Source organism: Sus scrofa, chromosome 7, assembly GCF_054392235.1.
Source record: "Sus scrofa isolate SSC_HxYL_T2T_F1_AM1 chromosome 7, Sscrofa_HxYL_maternal_Yorkshire_Landrace_v2.0, whole genome shotgun sequence".
NCBI lineage: Eukaryota > Metazoa > Chordata > Mammalia > Artiodactyla > Suidae > Sus > Sus scrofa.
In genome coordinates, this window is record NC_139389.1 from 85175093 (window position 1) to 85196789 (window position 21697).

The following is a 21697-nucleotide window of genomic DNA, read 5'->3' on the forward strand; positions in this document are numbered from 1 at the left end:
CAGGGTGGTAGTGGCACAGTAGTAAGATCCTTCGTCTCTCTCTGATGCCTTAAGGATCTTCAGCACAGCCTGGTTGTTTGAATAATCAGTTTCACCCTGGAAGTTGTCCCAGAAACCAGGGCCGTACATGCCCCCTTCTCGGTATACGAAAGTCAGTGTGCTCCCCAGGGTCTTCCTGTACCAGAAGTTATAGTAGTTCCTGAAGGATCCTCCTTTCATGGAGCACCTGAAGGTGACAGATTCCCCCATGAATGCATTCACTTTTTGGTCTTGGGGCACCAACATGACAGCTGACATGACTCCTGAGGGAAAAGACATGAGAGAGGCTCAGTGAGAACTGGGAAAGGGGCCAGGCAGCCCCCCTTGTTGAGTCTTGCTTGGATGATGTCGAGACTCTACCTTACCTGCCCAGCAGAAGGCGAGGTGAATGAGGTAGCAGACCCTCTGCATGGCTCCTGAGGGACAGCTCTGCCTCCCGACTCATCCTCTGCCGGCTCCCTCCTCTGAGTCAACACTTTCTCTGTGCCTGAGGAAATGAGCCCTTGTCTGCAGTTGTTCTGTTAACCAAGAGATGTTTGGCCAATCACAGGGTGCTCAAGGAGCATGCTGCCTGTTAATGGATGACAGTGCCCTTCAAGGTCAATTATGTGGTCCAGATAAATGAGGCCAACGGAGAGGAGGTTAAGCCTGCTTATTTGATTGATAACAAGGTTTCTGCTCCCCCTCCTAGAAGTTAAGTTTGATATTGTTGCTTCATCTTCACGTTAGAGGGACCTGTGGTACACTCTGTGGTGATGTTAAGAGTTAACACCAAGAAGAATTATTGACATTTACAGCAGTAATCAAAAGAACCTTCCAACGAGGAGGTCGATAGTGTGTGCACGAGGAGGACTGTGGGTGTTGTAATGATTGTTGTGTTCACTGCAAACTCCCTCCAGGCAAAGTTGGATAAGGGTGATTCACCCAAGTATAACAGAGCAGTCCAATGAAACACTATCTCCAAATTTGACCCAGAGTTCCCTGATCTTTATTGAGCTCATCCATCTTCTTTTCTGTAGGTTTCTTAGGTCGCCTATGTTGAAGTACACGAAGTAAAGTACTGTAGAAAACTTAGAAATCACCAGCGCCTCCAGTTTAGGACAGGCAAAATTTAGATGTACTTCCAAAGAGGGACATATTTGAATTCTTGGGACCTGCGCTTTGGGATTTCAAGGCCAATAGTCAATGAGAAATTGCAATTAAACAGGCAAATTGATAATGGGAACTAGAGGGTGCAGAAAAAGCTGGGGAGAGGGTCATTTGGTATATAAAGAGGCAGGAGCTAAGGTGGAATCCAGTAGCTGAGGATGGAGGCAGGACCTAAATTCCCACAATGGAGGAGAGACCCACCTGAGCTCTCTGGTTTTCCCCAGCATGACTAGGAGCAGACTGGCTCGAGGAAATTCAAATAGAAGCAAGTTCAAGTTTGTTTGAGCTCTTGGGAGTCGCTCTCCCTACTCTTGTCATCTCATTTACCCAACTGCCCACCTCATCCCCCATTCCTAGAGCACCACTAGCAAGCATTCAAGGGGGCCATAGTCTTTGATGTTATGAAAATTGTTTTGCCCTATCAGTATCCACCTGTAGGACACAATGGAGCCTGTTCTCCATAGTCCTTTGAAAGTTGCCAAGGGCAACTTCTTTGGGCTTCCATACTTGATCTTTTTAAATCAGGTTGCTTGGCTCTTGGCATAACCTATAAATCTAGTCATTTTCCCTGTGCACCAGACCTTGAGGATTCACTGATGAATGACCGATGTGGTCTCTTCTCTTGTGAAGTTTAGTTTCTAGCATGAGAGCCAGCCATCATTTAGTGATTTGCATAATGAATGTCTCCACTGCTGCAGTGTGACAAATACTCTGCAGAAGCTGGATTATGAGAGCATGTTACGGGGGCTAGGATCTGGTCTGGAGGTCAGGGAAGGCGTCCCTGAAGAAGTAACTTTGCAGCTGAGACTCAAAAACAGAAGTTAGTCAGGTGCACTGGATACCATCTGTCTGTCCCTCCAAATCACTCCATTTCCTACTCTAGGAAGCTGACCTCAAGGGATAGCATCTATCTGGTTCCCTTGCTCTCTGGCATCCTGTTAAGTTTGGACAGTGGGGGCACCATCAGGAGATTGGAGGGAAGGAGGAGGGTGAGGTGGGGTGTTAGACCCCAGGTTCCTTCCTGCCAGGTTGTGCACTCGCAGCTGCTACTTTCCTCTGCTGGAGGCTACAGCTTCGCTCCTGTAACTGCAAATTTCAGTAAAGCCTCCTGCACTGCAACCTTCAGGTCTAGGGTGGCAGCAGTTTTTCTGTTTCCAGATCCAGTGTGTTTCACCATCTTTTTTGTTTGTTTGTTTCCCATAACCCAGCTGTATTAATTTCCCGTGGCTGCCTTAACAGAGTATGACCAACTGGATGGCTTGAAACAACAGATTGACTGTCTCACATATCGGGGGGCTAGAGGTCTGAAATCAAGGTGTCAGCAGGGCCCTGTTCCCTCTGAAACCTTTAGGAGAATTCTTCCTTGCCTCTTCCTGGCAACTGGTGGTTTGCTGGCAGTCCTTGGTGTTCTTAGGCTTGGCTTGCCTTTGCTGTCACATGGTGTTCTCCCAGCAACTATGTCTTTTTTTTTTTTTTTCTTTTTAGGGCTGCACTTGTGGCATATGGAAGTTCCCGGGCTAGGGGTCTATTCTGAGCTACAGCTGCCGGCCACAGCCACAGCAACACCGGGTCCTTAGCTCAGTGAGCAAGGCCAGGGATCAACCCCGCATCCTCATGGATACTAGTCACAGAGGGAACTCTGCATCTCTGTCTTTACACGGCTTTCTTCTTACAAAGACATCAGCCATGCTGCATTAGGGGTCCACCTGACTCCGGGATTACCTCATCTTAATTAATTCCATGGATTGCAATGATCCTATTTCCAAATAAAGTCACTTTCTGAGGTACTGGGTGTTGGATTTCAACTTATCTTTTTTTTTGGGGGGGGGATGACATAATTCTGCCTGTAACACCTGTCCACACCTTTGCAGATGTCCTTTTCATTAGAGTCTCTCTAATTACCCCTTTGACAGTACCCTCTGTCTCCTGCTGGGAGTCTGCTTGATATACCAGGTATAGGGGGTGTGTTTAGGGAAAGAACATTCTATGTTAAGAAATGAGGACATATTAAAAAAAAGCCCTGAGGCAAGAAGTGCTGTAGGCTTAAAGCTGCATTAACATCAAAAGAACAGTTAGCAGAGCTCAAATCAGCCCATCTTCTTAGGTAATTATAATTCTCCCAAATTATTCAGGAAGTCATTTTGAAAAAATTCCAAGGATGTGCTTATGCTTATGATGAAGATTTCTATCTTCCACGGGTTAGAGGTAATTTTAAGAGTTTATTACTAATGGGCAAAAACAGTCTTCCTCTAGGCCTAAGAGAGAGTCAGTACAAATAATTAATCAGAGCCCAGATGAAGGACAGTAGTGGGGAGGGAACAGGTGACTGATTTGTTCTGGTGGAAGCTGGGGCAGGGTGTAGCTAGGAGACCCACTCTACCAGGTCGGGGGGAGTCAGGACCTACTGCAGAAGCCTGGCCTGGGCCTGTTGCTGGAGCAAGATGGAACTTGAACACAAACCTAGTCTATGGGGGGTGCCCAGGTGGAAGGTAGGAAAGTGTTTCCGGGCCCCGCCCTTGGGCTCCCCCTTCCTCCGACTCTGCACAGGCTGTGTTCCTTGCGCTCAGTCATTCTTTCTGTGTCCAGCAACTCAGCTACGACTTCCCAGACCCTGAGGGATGTCTGTTCCTTCATGTCACTTTGGAGGAGAGCTAATGCTGCTTTACAGTCTGTGAGGAATACATGAAATTATATTTGTAAACACTTGGCTCATTGCTGGGCTGTTTGTTAGTTTTCTGCTTCCTTGACATTTTATATAAAAATAAGGACACGTGAGACTTAAACAGATAGTAGGAGAGACAGGAGTGCTTTGAGGGGGCTTCACTCATCCTTCTCAATATCCATCAGCCTCCCATTCTTTGACACCTTTCTCGATCTTTATTTTTTTATTTTTTTATTTTTTTTGTCTTTTTAGGGCCACACCTGCGGCATATGAAATTCCCAGGCTAGGGGTTGAATCAGAGCTGTAGCTGCCAGCCTACGTCACAGCCTCAGCAATGCTAGATCCAAGCCAAGTCTATGACCTACACCACAGCTCACAGCAACGCCAGGTCCTTAACCCACTGAGCGAGGCCAGGGATCAAACCTGTGTCCTCATGGATGCTACTCAGATTTGTTTCCGCTGAGCCATGACTGGGAACTCCATCTCAGTCTTATGTGCTATGAAAATACAGCCTCAAGGGAAGTCCCTGAGGCATCTTTCAACCAGATGCAGCCCCTCCTTTGTATAAATTCTGGAGTTGCCTTTGCATCCAGTGGTTTACTGATAGGTAAGCACAGCCTCACACTTGTTTGCTCTGTCTTCATCTCCTGGCAATTCCCCCAAAGCACCTCCTGAACCTATATAGGTCCTCAAAAATGCTGATTGAAGGGAAATAATTTCCTCTGCCTATAGGATGCCTGACTTGAAAGTGAGTTTCTGTGAACAACATACCAGAAGTGGTGAGGAAGACTGGAAAGGATCTGACTCCCAAGATCCTGGTCACGGGAAGGACCCCAGGTCTTTGGGTTGTGGCTCTAAAGACAGGCTGTAGCATTACAGGGAGTTTTACTCCCTTCCGCTTCACCAGACAGAGGAGGGCTAAGAAAGGCGCTGACCTCAATACTGCCACACACACTGCCACCAGAGCTTCTTGCTCTTCCATTAGTGTATGGAGGCTAGAGATGGCTGTGAGGCTGAGGTAGTTACTATTTCATTTTCAAGGCCAGGGTGCTGCTTGGGGAGTCCCAGGCAAATCAACATGGATCACACAGCAATGGAGGAAGATCTGTTTATTGGCCTCATTGAGAACAGAAGAAAGAATGTATGATGTGAGAGTAGCGGGGACCTTCGAAAGCCTTCTCAGCCACATTTCAGTCTTCACTTCCCCATAACCTCAAGCAGAGAGCTGCTTTTCCTACTCTTCAAGGGCGCTCTTTGAACTCATACTCCATTTCTTTGAATTTGCACAGACTGTTGCCAGGAGGCAGCTGGGTGACACTACCTCAGCTCAGACAAGCCTCAGATATCCATAGGACTGGGCTGGATGGGGTCCTGGAACTCTGGAGTCCTCGTTTGTCCTTGCCTGCTCTGGTCTCAAGGGATAGCTGTTGCTGTAGTGGAGGGACCACTGGATTTAGGCTTGGGAGATTCGGATTTGCACCTGACACCACCACTTACTTGCAAGTCACGTAACTTCTCCATGGTCTCAGTTTTCTAGACAATAAAATGGGGCTGATACTGTCTCATGCAGTCTTAAATAATACATGTGGGTACATTGTGACTGATCTACAGGGAGACCAGCCCTTGGGGTCAGCTGACCACTGTGGGAGGTGGGAGGGACAGGCTTTGCTGTGACCTACGTGGAAGCAGAGGAGTGGCACCATAGATAAGGCGGCCAGTAGCAAGTCCCTCCTCTCTCACTGTGGTCTCAAGAGTCTCCAGGGAGAATTGGCCTCTATAAGTAAAGGTGTTCTGGAGACCAGGGCCACGGAAGCCTCCTTGTGGGTGTAGAAAGTTCGGGGAGCCATCTCAGTTCCTCTGACAGCAGTGTATACCTAATTATTCATTTCCCTGCCCCTGGCATTTGGCACTGCAAAATCCTGCTTCTTCTAAAAGGAATAAACGTCTCTTCTTGTTCCAACAAGACATCTGGCTTGACTCCTGAAAAGACGAAACCAAGGGAGAGGGAAGAGAGAGAAACCAAAGAGCCCTCTCAGAGCATCAGGGGACTGAGGTGGGATTACATAGCCATCTCCCGTTTCAGACTCCCCAGCACCTCTCCCAGGAGTCTTTTCATCAGGGAAGTCATTTATTCATTAACCCACTTTCTGGGCAAACATCCACCGGCTTCTAAGGTGCGCACACTGCCAGGCCGGCTTCTGTGGGAGTGACAGTGTTTCAGGCTCTCTGGGCCTCGCCTGGCCCAGGAAGTGGCAGGGTCTGGGAATGCTAGGCAGCCGAGGGGCTGGAGATCAGGCAGGCAGATGCGCTGCCTGACTTCTTCTGGGGAATGAAGTGTCTGCTCTGGGACCATTTCTGGCTCTTTCTTGCTCACCCTGGATCTCAGCCTCTCAGCTGCTGGCCTGGTTGCTCCTGGGCTTGCTTGCGGACAATGAGGAAATGAGCCTGAGTCAGCAGATGTTCTGTCCCCAGAGAAGAGCCTCACCAGTTGTACAGACACTCTGGGGACTTTCTCTTTCTGCTGCAAATGGCAGCATCTCTGTCCTAGAATGAGGCTGAGATTTTGGCAGGGCAGATGCTGCTGTTTAGCTCCAGACAGCTTTTAATCTTCGTTCCCCCTTAGTTGTGGGTGTTTCTTTTACTTTTTGTTGCAGTATATTTATTTTGGATCTTTTATTATATACCAAGTGAGCTGCTTCCTAGGAAGGGAGATAGACTTTTCCAAAATGCCCATCTTCCACAGGACAAGAGCTCATAACTCAGAATTTAACAGAAAATATTATTACCTTGGATTTAATTTTTAGGAGCAGTTAAGTGCTTCCTATAGCACTCTGCCCATATCATTTTCCCTGTAAATGGTGATGCTGGACTAAAGAAAACACAGCACAAAATAAACATAATGGGAAGATGGAGTAAGTGGAGCGGGCAATGAAAATTAAATGAGAAAAAGCAAAGTTAAAGCATGAAAAACGGTTTAATGGGGTACTGTAGAATTATCTACTGAGAGGACCAAGTAGAACACACATCATAACAAAGAGGAAATATGACAGCTAAGAGGAATGTGAAGGCAGAGAAAAGCTGGAAAGGTAGTTAGGACATTTGCAATCTCTGTTATCAATCTTGGCCTCACTTTGGGATCCCCTAGAGATTTTTTAAAAATTCTGATGCCTGGGTGCTACCACAGAGAGTCTGATTCTTTCTTTTCTTTCTTTTTTTTTTTTTTTTTGTCTTTTTAGGGCTGTGCCTGTGGCAATGACGGTTCTCAGGCTAGGGTTCAAACTGGAGTTGCAGCCCAGCAATGGAGGTTCTCAAGCTAGGGTTCAAACTGGAGCTGCAGCCATTGTCCTACACCACAGCCACAGTAACACGGGATCCAAGCCTCGTCTGTGACCTACACCACAGCTCACTGCAACCCTGGATCCCTGACCCACTGAGCAAGGCCAGGGATGGTACCCACGTCCTCAATGGTACTAGTCAGTTTCCTTAACTGCTGAGCCACAACGGGAACTCCCAAGAGTCTGATTCAATTAGTCTGAGGTGGGATCTGGGCATCGGGATTTTTCAAAAAACTCCCTAGGTAATTCTGACGTGCATCCAGGATTGATAACCTGTGTAAAAGCATCATTTAGTGAAACAAAGAATAAAGCTTTGTAGTGAAGTAAAAGCTTATTACAGTATTATCTTCAGGACACAACACAAAGCCTGTGGCCAAGCGTCACCTGGGATGGAGACAGTCTGCCAGCCTGTCCTTTTCTCCAGGACCAGTGAGGACCCTCAATAGCTCACTGCCCTGGTGCTTGCTCAATGCTGGCCCCTTATGAATGAGAGGGCCTGAGGGCCTGCTAAGGTCAGCTTCAGCCATCTCTCTGTTGCCCTGAGCTCCTGCTGCATTCTGGCCACTTAGCGGATGCTTAGGAAAAACGTGCTATGTGCTATGGTCCTTGTGGGTCCTTTTCTGCTGATTAAAAATGGACTAAGTCTGTGGGTTTTGGTTCCTCCTTTTAATCCTGCCCTGACCTTCAAGGTCCAAATTATGCCCTACTCAGCTCCCTTCGGAGAGAAAGAATTCAGGCAGGGGAGCTCGCTGGCCCTGATTCCTTAGGTTGACAGAATATTGCTGTGTGTGTGTGTGTGTGTGTGTGTGTGTGTGTGTGATGTGGAATGCAGCCCGCAGCACAACAGACCCATAGAGTAATGGGTTCTTGCTGTGTTTCAACTTGTGTTCTCTTTTCTTCTCCCCCTCCCTCTCTCTCTCTCTGTACCTCCCTCCCGGCCTTCCTCTCTTCTTTCCTTCCTTGTTTTTGGCCTGTGATTCCCAGGCTCACTGAAGAGCACAGTCATCTAAGGACACCCTCCCTAAAGTGTGAAAATGTGTGCCGTGCCCTGAGTGGCCATATGTTTTTGGAGAGACTGAATTACCTTCTGCTCTCCTGGAATCGCTGATTTCACAGTGAAGATTTGCTGCCATGGAGAGAGCGAGCTGCAGGTAGAATACAAAGTCAATACCATCTCTGAAAGTCTTCTTTGATCTCCCCTGCCTGCTGGAATCACTGTGGGGGTCCGGTGTTCCTCAAGGAGAACCTGGAGAGGCCAATAGCAGTGGTGATCACGCTGATAAGAGACTAATCTTATGCTGTTGTTGATAGAAGTCTATTTATAAAAAAGCCAGCCCCAAACAACAGTGATTTTGTACTTCCATCCAACAAGATCCCAACAGAGAGGAAAAGGCTGGAAAAACTTGGATTTGGTACAGAGGTTATTAGTTTTAAAGGACCGGAGTGGAAGCCCCTCCCCCTTTATAATATTTCTCTGCACAAAGAAAAAATACCTCCCACTCGCCCCCTCTGAAATGGGGGAAAAGATGTTGCTCAAGGTTCTTGGTTGGCAGAAGGGGGCAGGGACATTTCAGAGATAGGGAGATGATCAGTGCCAATTTTTTTGTCTTTGGTAATGGGAGCTAATGAAAATGTAGGATGTACATGCTGCTGTGCTTCTAGGGAGCTCAAATTCTGTAGCTCTGGCACCGCAGAACTGTGGAATGAAGATTTATCTTATACACCTTATATCGTCCAACCTGCCTGGTGTCCTCCAGGACAGAGGGTAATGGCAGAATTGGGCAACTCTAGGGAAATTCCCTGCCTCTTCTCCCCAAGGGAAGCAAATAAAGCCCTTTATCCTTCAATCAAAGGATAGAGGAGAGAACGGTGGGAGGCCTGCCTGAGTGTAAACTCTCCTAACTCTCCTCTAATGGGAGGGAGTAAGCCCCCCACCCCAACCATCCTCTGGGTTGGGACTGTGCTGCCAGAGGAAGGGAAATACCATGAAGGAGAGGCCACACTTTCTTTCCCTTGGGAGAGGGGTGTGGTGCCCAGCTGCCAGAACAGCCTGGCCCTCTGTGCCAGTGGCTCCCACAGCTGCCAGCAAAAGCTTGCATCATCCATGCTTTTTTTGACTGGCCATCCAGCCCAGACACAGTTCCAGAGGTTTCTCCCAGTTCTTGGCTCTAACTAACACACCTACCACTTTTGCATAGTTGTGTCACATGGTGGGAGAAAGAAAGAATGAGGCTGAAAGAATGCTAAAACATGAGATCCGCTCTAAAGATACAGAGTTAACTGAGGAGTCAATGGAACCATCTAGGGTGATTTGGGAAAGCAGCTGTGTAGATTTTTTTTAAAAAAAGTGTCCATGAGTTTCCTCCTTACGCTAGCCAGAAAGGCCATCATCAAAAAGTCCATAAACAATATAGCATTGAGAACTATGTCTAGATACTTATAATGCAACAGAACAAAGGGTGGGGAAAAAAATGTATACCTGTAAGAGTAACTTGGTCCCCATGCTGTACAGCAGGGGGGAAAAAAAGTCTATAAACAATAAATGCTAGAGAAGGTGTGGAGAAAAGGGAACCCTCTTACATTATTGATAAGAATGTAAATTTTTGTAACCACTATGGAGGACAATATGGAGCTTCCTCAAAAAACTAAATACAGAAGTACCATATGATCCAGCAATCCCACTCCTGGTCATCTATCTGGAGAAAACCATGATTCAAAAAGATACTTGTACCCCAATGTTCATTGCAGCACTGTTTACAATAGCCAAGACATAGCAACCTAAAAGTCCCTCCACAGAAAAATGGATAAAGACGATGATGTACATATATACAACGGAATATTACTCAACCATAAAAAAGAATGAAATGCTGTTTGCAGCAACATGGATGGACCTAGAGATTATCACACTAAGTGAAGTCAGAAGTAAAAGACAAACATTGTATGACATCATTTATATGTGGAATCTAAAAAAAAAAGATACAAATGAGTGAACTTATTTGCAGAACAGAAATAGACTCACAGACTTTGAAAAACTTATGGTTACCAACGAGGATAGGTTGGGGGGGTGATGGGCTAGGGGTTTGGGATTAGCATATGCACACTGAGGTATATGGAATGATTGGCCAACGGGCACCTGCCGTATATATAGCACAGAGAACTCTACCCAATATTCTGTGATAATTTACATGGGAAAAGAATCAGAAAGAGAATGGATGTGTGTATATGTATAACTGAATTACTTTGTTGTACAGCAGAAATGATCACAGCCTTGTAAATCAACTATACTTCAATAAAACTTTTTTAAAAAAGAATCGATTCTAAAAGCCTTTTTAAAAAGTGGCCATGAGGTAGCTTTGGGGGCTAGAAAAAGAGACTTACACAACCAATTAAGTGGAAAGGTAGTATCTGAGGGCTGTTGTCCTGCAGCAGTGTGGGTCACCATGACCCAGTGCCCTCGTCAGATTCCATGAACGTCACCCTCTCTGCATCTCCTGCTGCCCCTTTGTCATACCCTGTGTATCTCTGACATTCTAGTTGGTTACGTGGGGTTTGTAGAGACTCTTTGGTGGAAAGTGCGTATCGGGTGAGCAGGGGTATAGGGGCAAGGACTGGGGTAAATACCATGTTACCCATCACATTCACCATGGCTGGCTACACCGTAGTTCTGAGTCGTTGATTTATGGTCACCACGATGCTGCTATGTTAAAGCCTAGTTTATTTTTTATTTTATTTATTTTTTGTCTTTTTTTAGGGCTGCAACCACAGCATATGGAGGTTCCCAGGCTAGGGTTCAAATTGGAGCTGTAGCCACCGGCCTATACCACAGCCACAGCAATGCCAGATCCGAGTCGTATCTGTGACCTACACCACAGCTCATGGCAATGCTGGATCCTTAACCCACTGAGTGAGGCCAGGAATCGAACCTGCATCCTCAAGGATGCTAGTCAGATTCGTTTCCACTGAGCCATGATGGGAACTCCAAAGCCCAGTTTAAAATGTGGGTGCTGTTATATACATTGTGAATGTGACAAGTTAAAGTGCTGTTAACACTGAGCCGTGTAATGAACACTTAGTATGAGTGAATGAAAAGATTATTGAATAGAAGTATGAGCTATCCAGTTGGCAGGGCTTTAATTGCCAAGCAGTCTGAGAGTTTGAACTCCCGCATGACTGAGTAGTGACTGCGAACTGGGATGTTACCAAAGGAGGGTAAAGGAAGCACCATGTGCAGCAAGGCTGCCCTGAGTGATGAATGATCTTGGTTGGCATTGATCAAAGGGAAGTAATACTGTGAGTGAGATCGTGGTACATAAGGGCACACACAGTATCAATCTAAACTGACAGCAGGGTCCAGGCTGCGGGGAGAAATCAGGGATGCAGGATAACAAAAGATGCTGAGGGAAGGGCACATGCCAAGAAGATGGAGTAGAGGAGCAGAGGGAAAGAGGATTTTTGCAAGACTCAACTGACAATCATCTCTCTCTATCAGAAAACTATATATATATATATATATATATATTTAACAGCTGCACCCGAGGCATTTGGAAGTTCCTGGGCCAGGGATAGAATCTGAGCCACAGCTATGACCTACGCTGCACCTGCAGATCTTTAAGGCCCGATCCTTTAATCCACTGCACTGGGCTGGGGATCGAACTCTCACCTCCACAGCTATGGAGCTGCTGCAGTTGGATTCCTTTTTTTTTTTTTTTTTTTTTTCTTTTGCAGTAAGTTTCTTAATCCACTGCACCACAGTGGGAACTCCAGAAAACCTTATTTTTAAAAGTGTCAGCTCAAGTCCCGAATTGGGTGACCCAAAGGCTGCAGCGTGCCAGGGGGAGAACTGTTGGCTGTATTCACAGTCTGTTTGCATTGACTCCCAGCATGGTTGGGGACTCAGCTGAACAGCGTACCAGATGCCCAACAGATTCCTAAAGCCACTGTTGGTCCAGACAGCCCCTAATACATATTATAACACAAAGTATATGTTTGTCCACAGAAGTGTGATAGGGGAGGGAAACTAGCAGGAAAAGAAAATAGAGTTTGAAATGCCATGGAAGTTTTAAAAATGTTTATTTTTACTGAAGAGATGTAATCCAGACAATTTTCCTCTTATTTTGATAGCCTAAACCCTAAACTTCAAGCATGCGGAGGCCAAGGACAAATTTTTTTTAGGGCAACCAAGATGAGAAAAAGGCAGCCTCTGTGAACACACATGAAGGGGCCCTGGCATATTGGGGTTTTTTTGGGGGGGTTGTTTTGTTTTTGTTTTTTGTCTTTTTATCTTTTTCAGGGCTGCACCAGCAGCATATGGAGGTTCCCAGGCTAGGGGTCGAATTGGAGCTTTGGCCCCCAGGCTACACCACAGTCACAGCAACGCGGGGTCCAAGCCCCGTCTGCCACCTACACCACAGCTCATGGCAATGCTGGATTCTTAACCCACTGAGTGAGGCCAGGGATTGAACCCGTGTCCTCATGGACGTTAGTTGGGTACCTTAACCACTGAGCCATGACAGGAACTCTGCCCTGGCATATTGTAATTAGAATCTCTCTGTGTGGTCACCAGGGACCCCAAACCACTTAGGCAGATCATCAAGTACAGAAAAAGGCTCTTAGCGGTCCTCTAGACAATTCTTAGGATCCATCAGTCCCCTTTTCCTCTGAAGGTGTATGAGACAGCTGATTTTGCAGGATAGAAGAGGCCTTGGGAGAAGCTTGGAAAAGAACAGGATCAAAATTCAGATGAAAGACCAGAGGTAAGTTGCTGGAAGCCATTATTAGAGTAGCTGGTGAAACATCTTTCTGCGATCCAGAGAGTCCTCCACTTTTGCCCTCATCTAGGGCCCTGAATCTAAACCGAGGATTCAGCATCATGCTGTTGAAGGGCTGCTCTGGTTGGGTGGGAGAGATTTGGGCAAAGCCTTGTTGTTTTCTTTTACCTTTTCATTTCAAAGTAGGGACTGGCCCCAGGTGGGCACTATAATGACACATAGGTCGTCCATGCTGTGACGCGCCAGCACTGCCAGATGAGCGTGGAAATGGAGGCAATTTATAAAACCTCTGCAGCAGCTCCTATGACCACAAGGGATGATGTGGGCTCCATTTAGCGTCTCTAAATTTAAGTGTTCTCCTCATGTCAAAGTATGTAGCCATGTTCTCTCATCTGAGGTTGTTCATTAGGAAATACAGAAAGAAGAGGCATTACTTCTTTCCGTAAAATATTCTGTTTCATTGCCCTCTATCTCAGTGATCCCTAAAGCAGAAGTTCGGTTCAAACATTAAATTCAGTAATCATGTATTAAACACTTACTTTGCAACAAACACCCTGTGGAAACTGAAGATGAGACAGACCAAGCATCCCTGCCCTTGAGGAGCATAAAGGAGGGATCCAAACAATCACGGGAAGAGAGAGAAAACCTGAAAGGACTCAAGATTCGTTAAGTGCTAAGGTGTTTCAACTGGGAAGAGATTGTCTCCTCAGAGGGCAGTTTGGCATTGGAGATATAAATTTGGGATTCAACTCTGTGAGTGTGGATGAGATCATGTAGTGAGAGACACAGAAGGGAAAAGGGACCTGGGCAAAGGGCCTTTGGTACTCTATATTTAGAAACTAGATGATAGAAGAAGAGCCAGCAAGGGGACTGAGAAAGTAAGGTCAGTGATAACAGACACATCAGCCAAGTATAGCATCTTGGAAGCTAAGCATGGAAAGCATTTCAAGAAGCAATAGGTGGCCAGTGGTGCAATACACTGCCGAGAGGTGGTGACTTTTTCCTGTTTCCTCTAATCTTAAAGGGGGCAGGGCCCCTGTTTATTTTGCTCACACTGCATACTCACTATCTGGCACAGTACTTGGCACAGAGGAGGACTCAAGATATATTTATTGCATGAAGAAAGGAAGAATTAAAGCCAGTCTGAGGCATTTGTATGTGATTCAGGAGGCAAAGAGTAGTATCTGACTAGCATGTTCAGATTCCTAACACAGAGTTTGGTCTTAGCAAAAATGCAAACCTCCTTTTGGGGGCCTGTGTAGACCCGCTGGCCTCATGCCTACCTCCTCTCATTACTAGTGGTCCTCCAATCTGGGCACACAGAAATGAGGAAACAGCCAGAATCCATTGGGTGATTCTCCCATAATCCTTGAGGGCAGAATTAGCCACTAGAATCTTATAAGATGCTAACAGTTGTGCCATTATAGAAAGAATTCTCTGATCCTAATTCTGGGCTAAGTAGGCATTTTTACAGCAAGAGTTCTCAGAGCATGTAATATGCTAATAAAGAATTGTGAATATTAAGAGAGAGCTATTAAGCTAGAGCATTTGCCAAACTTATTTGACTGTGGAATCCATCTTAATTGCTTAATAACTGCGGATATCTTGAAGGGACAGTGACAATTTGAACAATTTGGCAAGTGTCACCTCAGAGTTTTTTTAAGAAGAAAAAATTCCTTTTTAGTTGACAAGGGGAAGAACTCTCCATGTTGGATACAAAGTATGTGAGTGGAGTCAAAGTAAGTATTTGATCCTCCACTTTATGTGAGTATCAATTCTTGCCTATTGTTTTGTCTCTTGTGGTGCCTTGTGGGAGGGGCATGAGTCTCTGTTCAGCTGATTTGGGGCATGGCCATGGAAAGGCGTAGGCCAGTGAACATGGGTGGACATGATGTATGCCATGTCTGAGCAGACATGAGCTCTAAGGAGCACCCCCACTGTCTGCCAGCAGTTCTTTAATTCGTCTTCCTCTGTCATGACAACAGCATGTCCCAAATAGTGAGTTATCTTTATAGCTGATTTACACTATTCTGTCAATTTCTGCTGTACAGCAAAGTGACCCAGTTATTTATCTATACACATATTATGGTTTCTGGAATGTGAGGATGCAGAGAGCAGAACTTAGCAGACACATTGTAGCCACCAACTTGTGGTAAAAGCAGAAGTAAAAATTAAATGTTCATTGCTGATGCTATTGAGATATTGGTGCTGGGTGTTAGCACAGCAGAGGCGACTAATTACACAGAGGGAAATATGGAAGGCCGCTCTAAATATGACAGTTATTTCTTTCTAGAGCTTCCAGAAGACAGACAACCTCAGAGGAAAAGGAGAAAACAGAATGGCTCAGTTTGTAGCTGAATCCTTTATACTTCACAGGAGAAACGTTGAACTTTGGCTCTGACTAAAAACAATCCCGTGAAATGAAAACCTCCATCAGCTTAGATAAAGATTTATGGATTTCGTGTAGACTCTAGATGCTGGCATATCTGAGAAGAAATCTCGGTATTTCAAACTGAATGAAATCAAAGGGCACACAGAAGTGGGAGTTTATAACCAATCCCCCGGCACTGCTTGCCTCCCTCCAGAGCACGTTCCTTGCTTCATAGTTTCCCCAGATTTTCTTACAGTTCCCATTAGCAGGATGGGAAAGAGGTCAGTGCCCCGAAGCACCAAATGCTGGGAAATCCCAGAGCTTTGGGAGGTCTCTTTAATAAGAACAAAAAGTTAAAGGGCGTGACCATTATCCAAGGAAATAATGGTCTCTTTCCCTCTCCCCTCCCTCTTTATTTTTCTTAATTCTTATCTCTCACCCCTTACCACTACCATTTAGCTGGTCTGTTCTAGGGGGTTTTTTTGTTTGTTTTTGTTTTTTGTTTTTTGGTTTTTTTTTTTTTTGGTCCTCTTTTGCACCCTTGGCATATGGAGGTTCCCCGGCTAGGAGTCTAATCGGAGCTGTAGCTACTTGGCCTACACCACAGCCACAGCAATGCCAGATCCTTATCCCACAGAGATTGGCCAGGGATTGAACTTGTGTCCTCATGGATGCTAGTCAGATTCGTTTCTGCTGAGCCATGACGGGAACTCCTTAGCTGGACTGTTTTATGGTGTGCACAGCAGCAGCATTTTGGGAAGATCCAAGCTTTGCTTGGCAGGGAATTTGCTACATCTGTGGTTAGAGAGCCCCCATGAAAGCTCTGATAGACATTAGCTTCCTCACAAAAAGAGACTGATTGTATCTAGTCTAGGTTCAGACTAGATATGGGTAATACTAGGTACAGTATTTTTCCATCAGTCTTCAGTTTATTTAAACTGAAGACATCCTAGCCAAAGTGTGTGTGTGTGTGTTTATTTAACTATCGAGGATTCTCATCTTCCTTCCTGGGTCATCTTCAGGAACCTCCAAGCATATTACCTCAGGGAAGCAAGTGTTTTCTCTGCTAGGAACTCACATCACTTCCTCTGGGAAGGTGTCTGTCCCAGCTCTGGGCCATTATTTCCTTCTCTATGTTCTCACAACTGCTTTAAAACATTTTTACTTTATTGAATTGAGTATAGTTGACTTACAATGTTGTGTTAATTTCTACGCTTCCCCATAGTGATTCAGTTATACATACATACTCTTTTCCATTATACTTATCACTCCTTCCTCTGTTAATGTCTCTATTTTCTCATCTGTTTCCTTGCACTAGAAAGAGCACCTTGAGGACAGGAGTTGAGCTCTGGTGGTTTTTATACGCTCAGCATGTGGCCCAGCACCAGGAATATTGTATGTGCTCAGTACATACTTGAGGGATGAGGATATGCCTCCTCATAATTATAGACTTGTGTATGTTAATAACATAGCTTCCGAAAATATCCACATGCAATCCAAAACCCAACACTCATCATAAGCCAGGCCAGGAGTCGCTGGGAACATAATCATCATATTGGCCCTTCAGATTTCTTCATAGCTGCCAGTTTCTCTGGGCGGGTTTTGCTTACCTGTCCCAGATCCCTATGTGGGAGCTGGCTGCAATCTACAGAGGCTCCTCGGACCCTCTTGGTTGTCCTGTGTGTCCCCAGATGGGCTCTTGATAGTGTCAGACAGCTAGAGAATGGGTGGAAATCACTGGTTTCTGACAACCCTTGGTCTCTAACTCAGGGTGACTTTGGTGTCTTCAAGACCACTTGAAAGTGAGAATACAGCGAGACTTGGGGACCCCTCTGCAGCCCAGAGTCAGTGATGATTGCCAAATTCTGGGAAATTCTGGAGTCTGGGAGAGTCATTCAATTATTCATAGAAATACATTTATGCAACTTGTCAGATTTAAGACAAGCAAGAGCAGAGAGAGTCCTTGGTCTCTCTGAGCTTACAGACTGATGGGAAACCAGACATTAACCAAATTAATGAAATATACTACAAACCATAATATGAAAGCATATTTATAACACCAAATCTGAACTTGCTGGGGCATCTCAAGCCAGCAAGAATTGATGTGTAAACTTTGATCCAAAAGATGAGTAGGAGTTCAAAAGATGAGGAAACAGAAGAAGTATCCCATCAGGAGGGAACAATATGTGCAAAGGCCCTGGGGTAGAGGGAACCTGGTGCGTTTAAGCAACTAGAAGAAGGCCTGTTTGACAGGAATGTGGGAACTGAGGGAGAGAGGGATGAGGGGTATTGGCAGTGGAGCTGAAAAGAGGTCAGACTGTGCAGAGTCTTAGAAGCCACTAAGGATTTTGGTCTTTTGCATATAAGCAATGGGAAGTCATTGAAGGATTTTTAATCAGGGATATGATGTGATCATAATTGTGTTTTGAAAAGATCACTTTGGGGAGTTCCCATTGTGAGGCAGCAGAAAACGAATCTAACTAGTATCCATGAGAATGTGGGTTTGATCCTTGGCCCCCATCAGTGTGTTGGGGATCTGGTATTACCACGAGCTGTGGTGTAGGTTGCAGACATGGCTTGGATCCCACGTTGCTGTGGCTGTGGTGTAGGCTGGCAGCTGTAGCTCCAATTTGACCCCTAGCCTGGAATCTTCCATGTGCCATGGGTACGGCCCCAAAGAGAAAAAGAAAAAGAAAAAAAAAAAAGGTCCCAGAGACCAGCAAGCCTATTCAAAAGGCTAATGAGATGATTCAAAGGAGAAAATGATAGTTTGGGCCAAGGTGTTAGTTGTGGAGGCTGGAGAGAAATGCATGGATTTGAGATGGTCTATGATAGGAAACCTTAGGAAATGATCCTCTTTATTTTATTTATTTATTTATTTTTGTCTTTGCTATTTCTTGGGCCGCTCCTGCGGCATATGGAGGTTCCCAGGCTAGGGGTCCAATCAGAGCTGTAGCCGCCAGCCTATGCCAGAGCCACAGCAACGCAGGATCCGAGCCGCGTCTGCAATCTACACCACAGCTCACGGCAACGCCGGATCGTTAACCCACTGAGCAAGGGCAGGGACCGAACCCGCAACCTCATGGTTCCTAGTCGGATTCACTAACCACTGCGCCACGACGGGAACTCTGGAAATGATCCTCTTTAAAAGGAAGATCTTGACTTAAGTCTTGGAGTTGAGTTGAAATAACTCTGAAGTGCCTACGTGGACATGTTCAACATGTATCGGGTGGATACGTAGATATTCATTCCTGTATTCACATTCAACTCATTTTTTTTTTCTTTTGTCTTTTCGCCATTTTCTTAGGCCGCTCCTGCGGCATGTGGAGGTTCCCAGGCTAGGAGTCGAATTGGAGTTGTAGCTGCTGGCCTATGCCAGAGCCACAGCACCTCGGTATCCGGGTCGAGTCTGCAACTTACACCAACATCCGATCCTCAACCCACTGAGCAAGGCCAGGGATCGAACCCGCAACCTCATAGTTCCTAGTCGGATACGTTAGCCAATGAGCCACGACGGTACTCCTCAACTCAGATTTATTGACTACCAGCTATATGCTTATCCTAGTATTGAGAATTGTATGGAACAGAAAAATATATTGGACCTGGATTCTTTTCTTGAAGGAGTTCAAAACTTATGAGAGAGTCATGAGAATTGATGGACAGTATTTGGTATAAAGAAATGAGGGCTTGAAGGTTGGATATGATAGTTTTCTTCAATTATTTGAATATATGAGAGTAGAATTTAGTCTGTGTTGCTCCAGAAGCACACCATATGAAATTCTAGGGAAGCAGACTTCCCTGGTATAAGAAGTGATTTTTAAATGCAAGAACTATCATTGAAAATACTTGAGGGAGTTCCTGCGGTGGCACAGTGGAAATGAATCCAACTAGGAACCGTGAGGTGGCAGGTTCGATCCCTGGCCTCGCTCAGTGGGTTTAGGATCCGGCATTGCCATGGGCTGTGGTGTAGATCACAGACACAGCTCAGATCTGGCATTGCTTTGACTCTGGGATAGGCCGTCAGCTGTAGCTCACATTGGACCCCTAGCCTGGGGGTCCATATGCCGCTCATGCAGCTCTAAAAAGCAAAGAGAAAGGAAAAGAAAAGAAAATACTTGAATCAAGATGGATGATCATTTACTTAATAATGAATGAACATGTAAATTGGATGGAGGGATTCGCTCGACCTTTAAGATCCCTTCTGGCTTTCAAACTAAATGATTCTAATTTTCTCTTTAAATTCTTAATTGTTCAGAATAAAGGTCACAGCTCAGATTTCCTTGTGTCCTTTTCCTTACTTGAACCCTTCCCATATTCTCCCCGGGCACTTTCAGGATGCTGTCACAAGTAACTTCTTCAAGGTTGGGACACATTGTGATAGAAATGACATTCTCTCCCTTGGCTGTCGGATGCAGAGGAAGATGTGTACTCTGATTCCCTTCTTTGTTCCTGCCTCTCACTCCATATACCATGTTCCGTGACGTTGAATGACTTGTTTCTAAGTGCAGCCAGACGATAACACTGTTCCTGGACACAAGGTCCATTCTAGCTCCCTTTGAACAGTCACATCTTCCACTTCTAGCCACACAGAATGCCTAGGGACTCCTCTGCTTGGGAGTCTGGCAGAAGAGGCATGCCTATTATCATGCCCTGATAATTCATCTCAAAGGCTTTTTAAGAGGATAGACCGACACTCTCTGGGACCACGCTTCACTGCTCTGAACTCTTTCAAGTAAGCCCTTTTCATGCTGGATAAAAGTCACAGAAAGCAGGACAATGAGAATGACAATAATGTGAATTTAGTCAATCCTCAATTGCCTTTACCAATGCAGTGGGAAAGAACAAGGACAGTACAAAAATATTTGCTGACATTCATGTCATTCATTTGGCCCTGGGATTTCTGCACAAACGCTTGGTCCATGTCCACATGATGCTAGAGCCTTTGGTGGCCCTATCTCCACCCAAGTCTGAGGCTTCAGGTATTATGTAAAAGACTTTCTCATCTACCTCCTGGTAAGCTCAGGGAAGTTTTCCAGGTCTTTAATTTTAATTTTTTTTTTTTTTTAGGGCTGTTCTTGTGGCATATGGAAGTTCCTGGGTTAGGGGTCAAATCAGAGCTGCCACTGCCAGCCTATGCCACAGCCACCACAGCAGATCCAAGCTGCATCTTTGACATGGGCTGCTGGACCCTTAAGTCACTGAATGAAGCAAGGGGTCAAACCCAAATCCTCACAGATACTAGTTGGATTCTTAACCCACTGAGACACAAGGAAACTCTGATTTTAATTCTTTTTTGGTTTCTTTTTTCATTGTTTTGTGCCCAGAGTCTCTCAGATTGTTTTTAGGCAATCAGGTTGCTTTCCTCCCAAATGTCCCTTTTCCTTGGCCCCAGGTTCTGTTTTTCATGCTCATCCCATGTCTTTCTCAGGTTCTGAGTGACTCCAGCCCCGCATGGGCCAGAATTTCATGCTCTCATCCATCCTGCAAGAGAAATGGACAACTAGAGACACATGTTCTCACCTCCTATCCCTCTTCTTCCTGATCAGACTTAATCAGACACTAATGATTCACGCTTCTCTTTTTTGCTTTGATCTTGAGTTGAAGGTGTGTGGCACAAAGTACTGGGTTGTGGTGGGTAAGTCAGGAAGGTCACATGGTGTGGTAGAGAGTATACTGACTCAATAAATATAAATTCGCTTCCTGATCTGCTTGTGGATGAATGAGAAATGGTCATATCTAGAATTTATGTAATACCTCCTTCCAAGGAGCATACAAGGACACGGCAGCACCTCAATGGGAATATTTATTATATTAGTAACACAAATAATCTGCAACCTGATTTGGGGATGACTGATTGCTTATTTTGAGCCTCACACCTGGCTGCACATCAGAGTCTCTTCAGGAGCTTTTTACAAATATAGATTCTTGGGTGACATTGGTGAAAACCTGATTTATATTTCTCCACTTCCATGAAATTTTTCAATAACAATGGTTCCCGAGACCTGTGGTTCTCAAACTTTAATATGCATTAAATCTTAGGGAATCTTAATAAAATGCAGGTTCTGGAAATCTTAATAAAATGCAGATTCTGATTCAGTAGATCTAGGGAGGTACATGGGATCCTGCATTTTTTTCAGGGTCTTATCTCTTATGGGTTATTACAAAATAATTGAGTATAGCTCCCTATACAGTAGGTCCTTATTTATCTATTTTATATATAGGAGGGTGTCTGTGTTAATCCTGACCTCTCAGTTTATCCTTCCTCCACCCTCTTTCCCCTTCGGTAAACATAAGTTTGTTTTTTATGTCTGTGAGTCTTTTTCTGTTTTGGAAATAAGTTCGTTCGTGTATATGTATGTGTGAGTGTGTGTCT

The 21697-nt window shown here is 45.2% G+C and overlaps 2 protein-coding genes and 1 long non-coding RNA gene across 24 annotated transcripts in view; 1 reads left to right on the top strand and 2 right to left on the bottom strand.

Annotated features, from left to right (window-relative positions):
• Positions 1-10496, top strand: part of LOC146401705 (uncharacterized) — a 76133-nt gene extending 65637 nt beyond the window's left edge. The window contains exon 3 of the long non-coding RNA XR_014810877.1: positions 8170-10496. This is a non-coding gene — a long non-coding RNA (uncharacterized LOC146401705). The remainder of the gene's footprint in view (positions 1-8169) is intronic.
• LOC102166266 (uncharacterized) overlaps positions 1-21697 on the bottom strand; it is a 565109-nt gene that overhangs the window by 178729 nt on the left and 364683 nt on the right.
• Positions 1-21697, bottom strand: part of LOC102160313 (T cell receptor delta constant) — a 660440-nt gene that overhangs the window by 95586 nt on the left and 543157 nt on the right. The window lies entirely within an intron of this gene.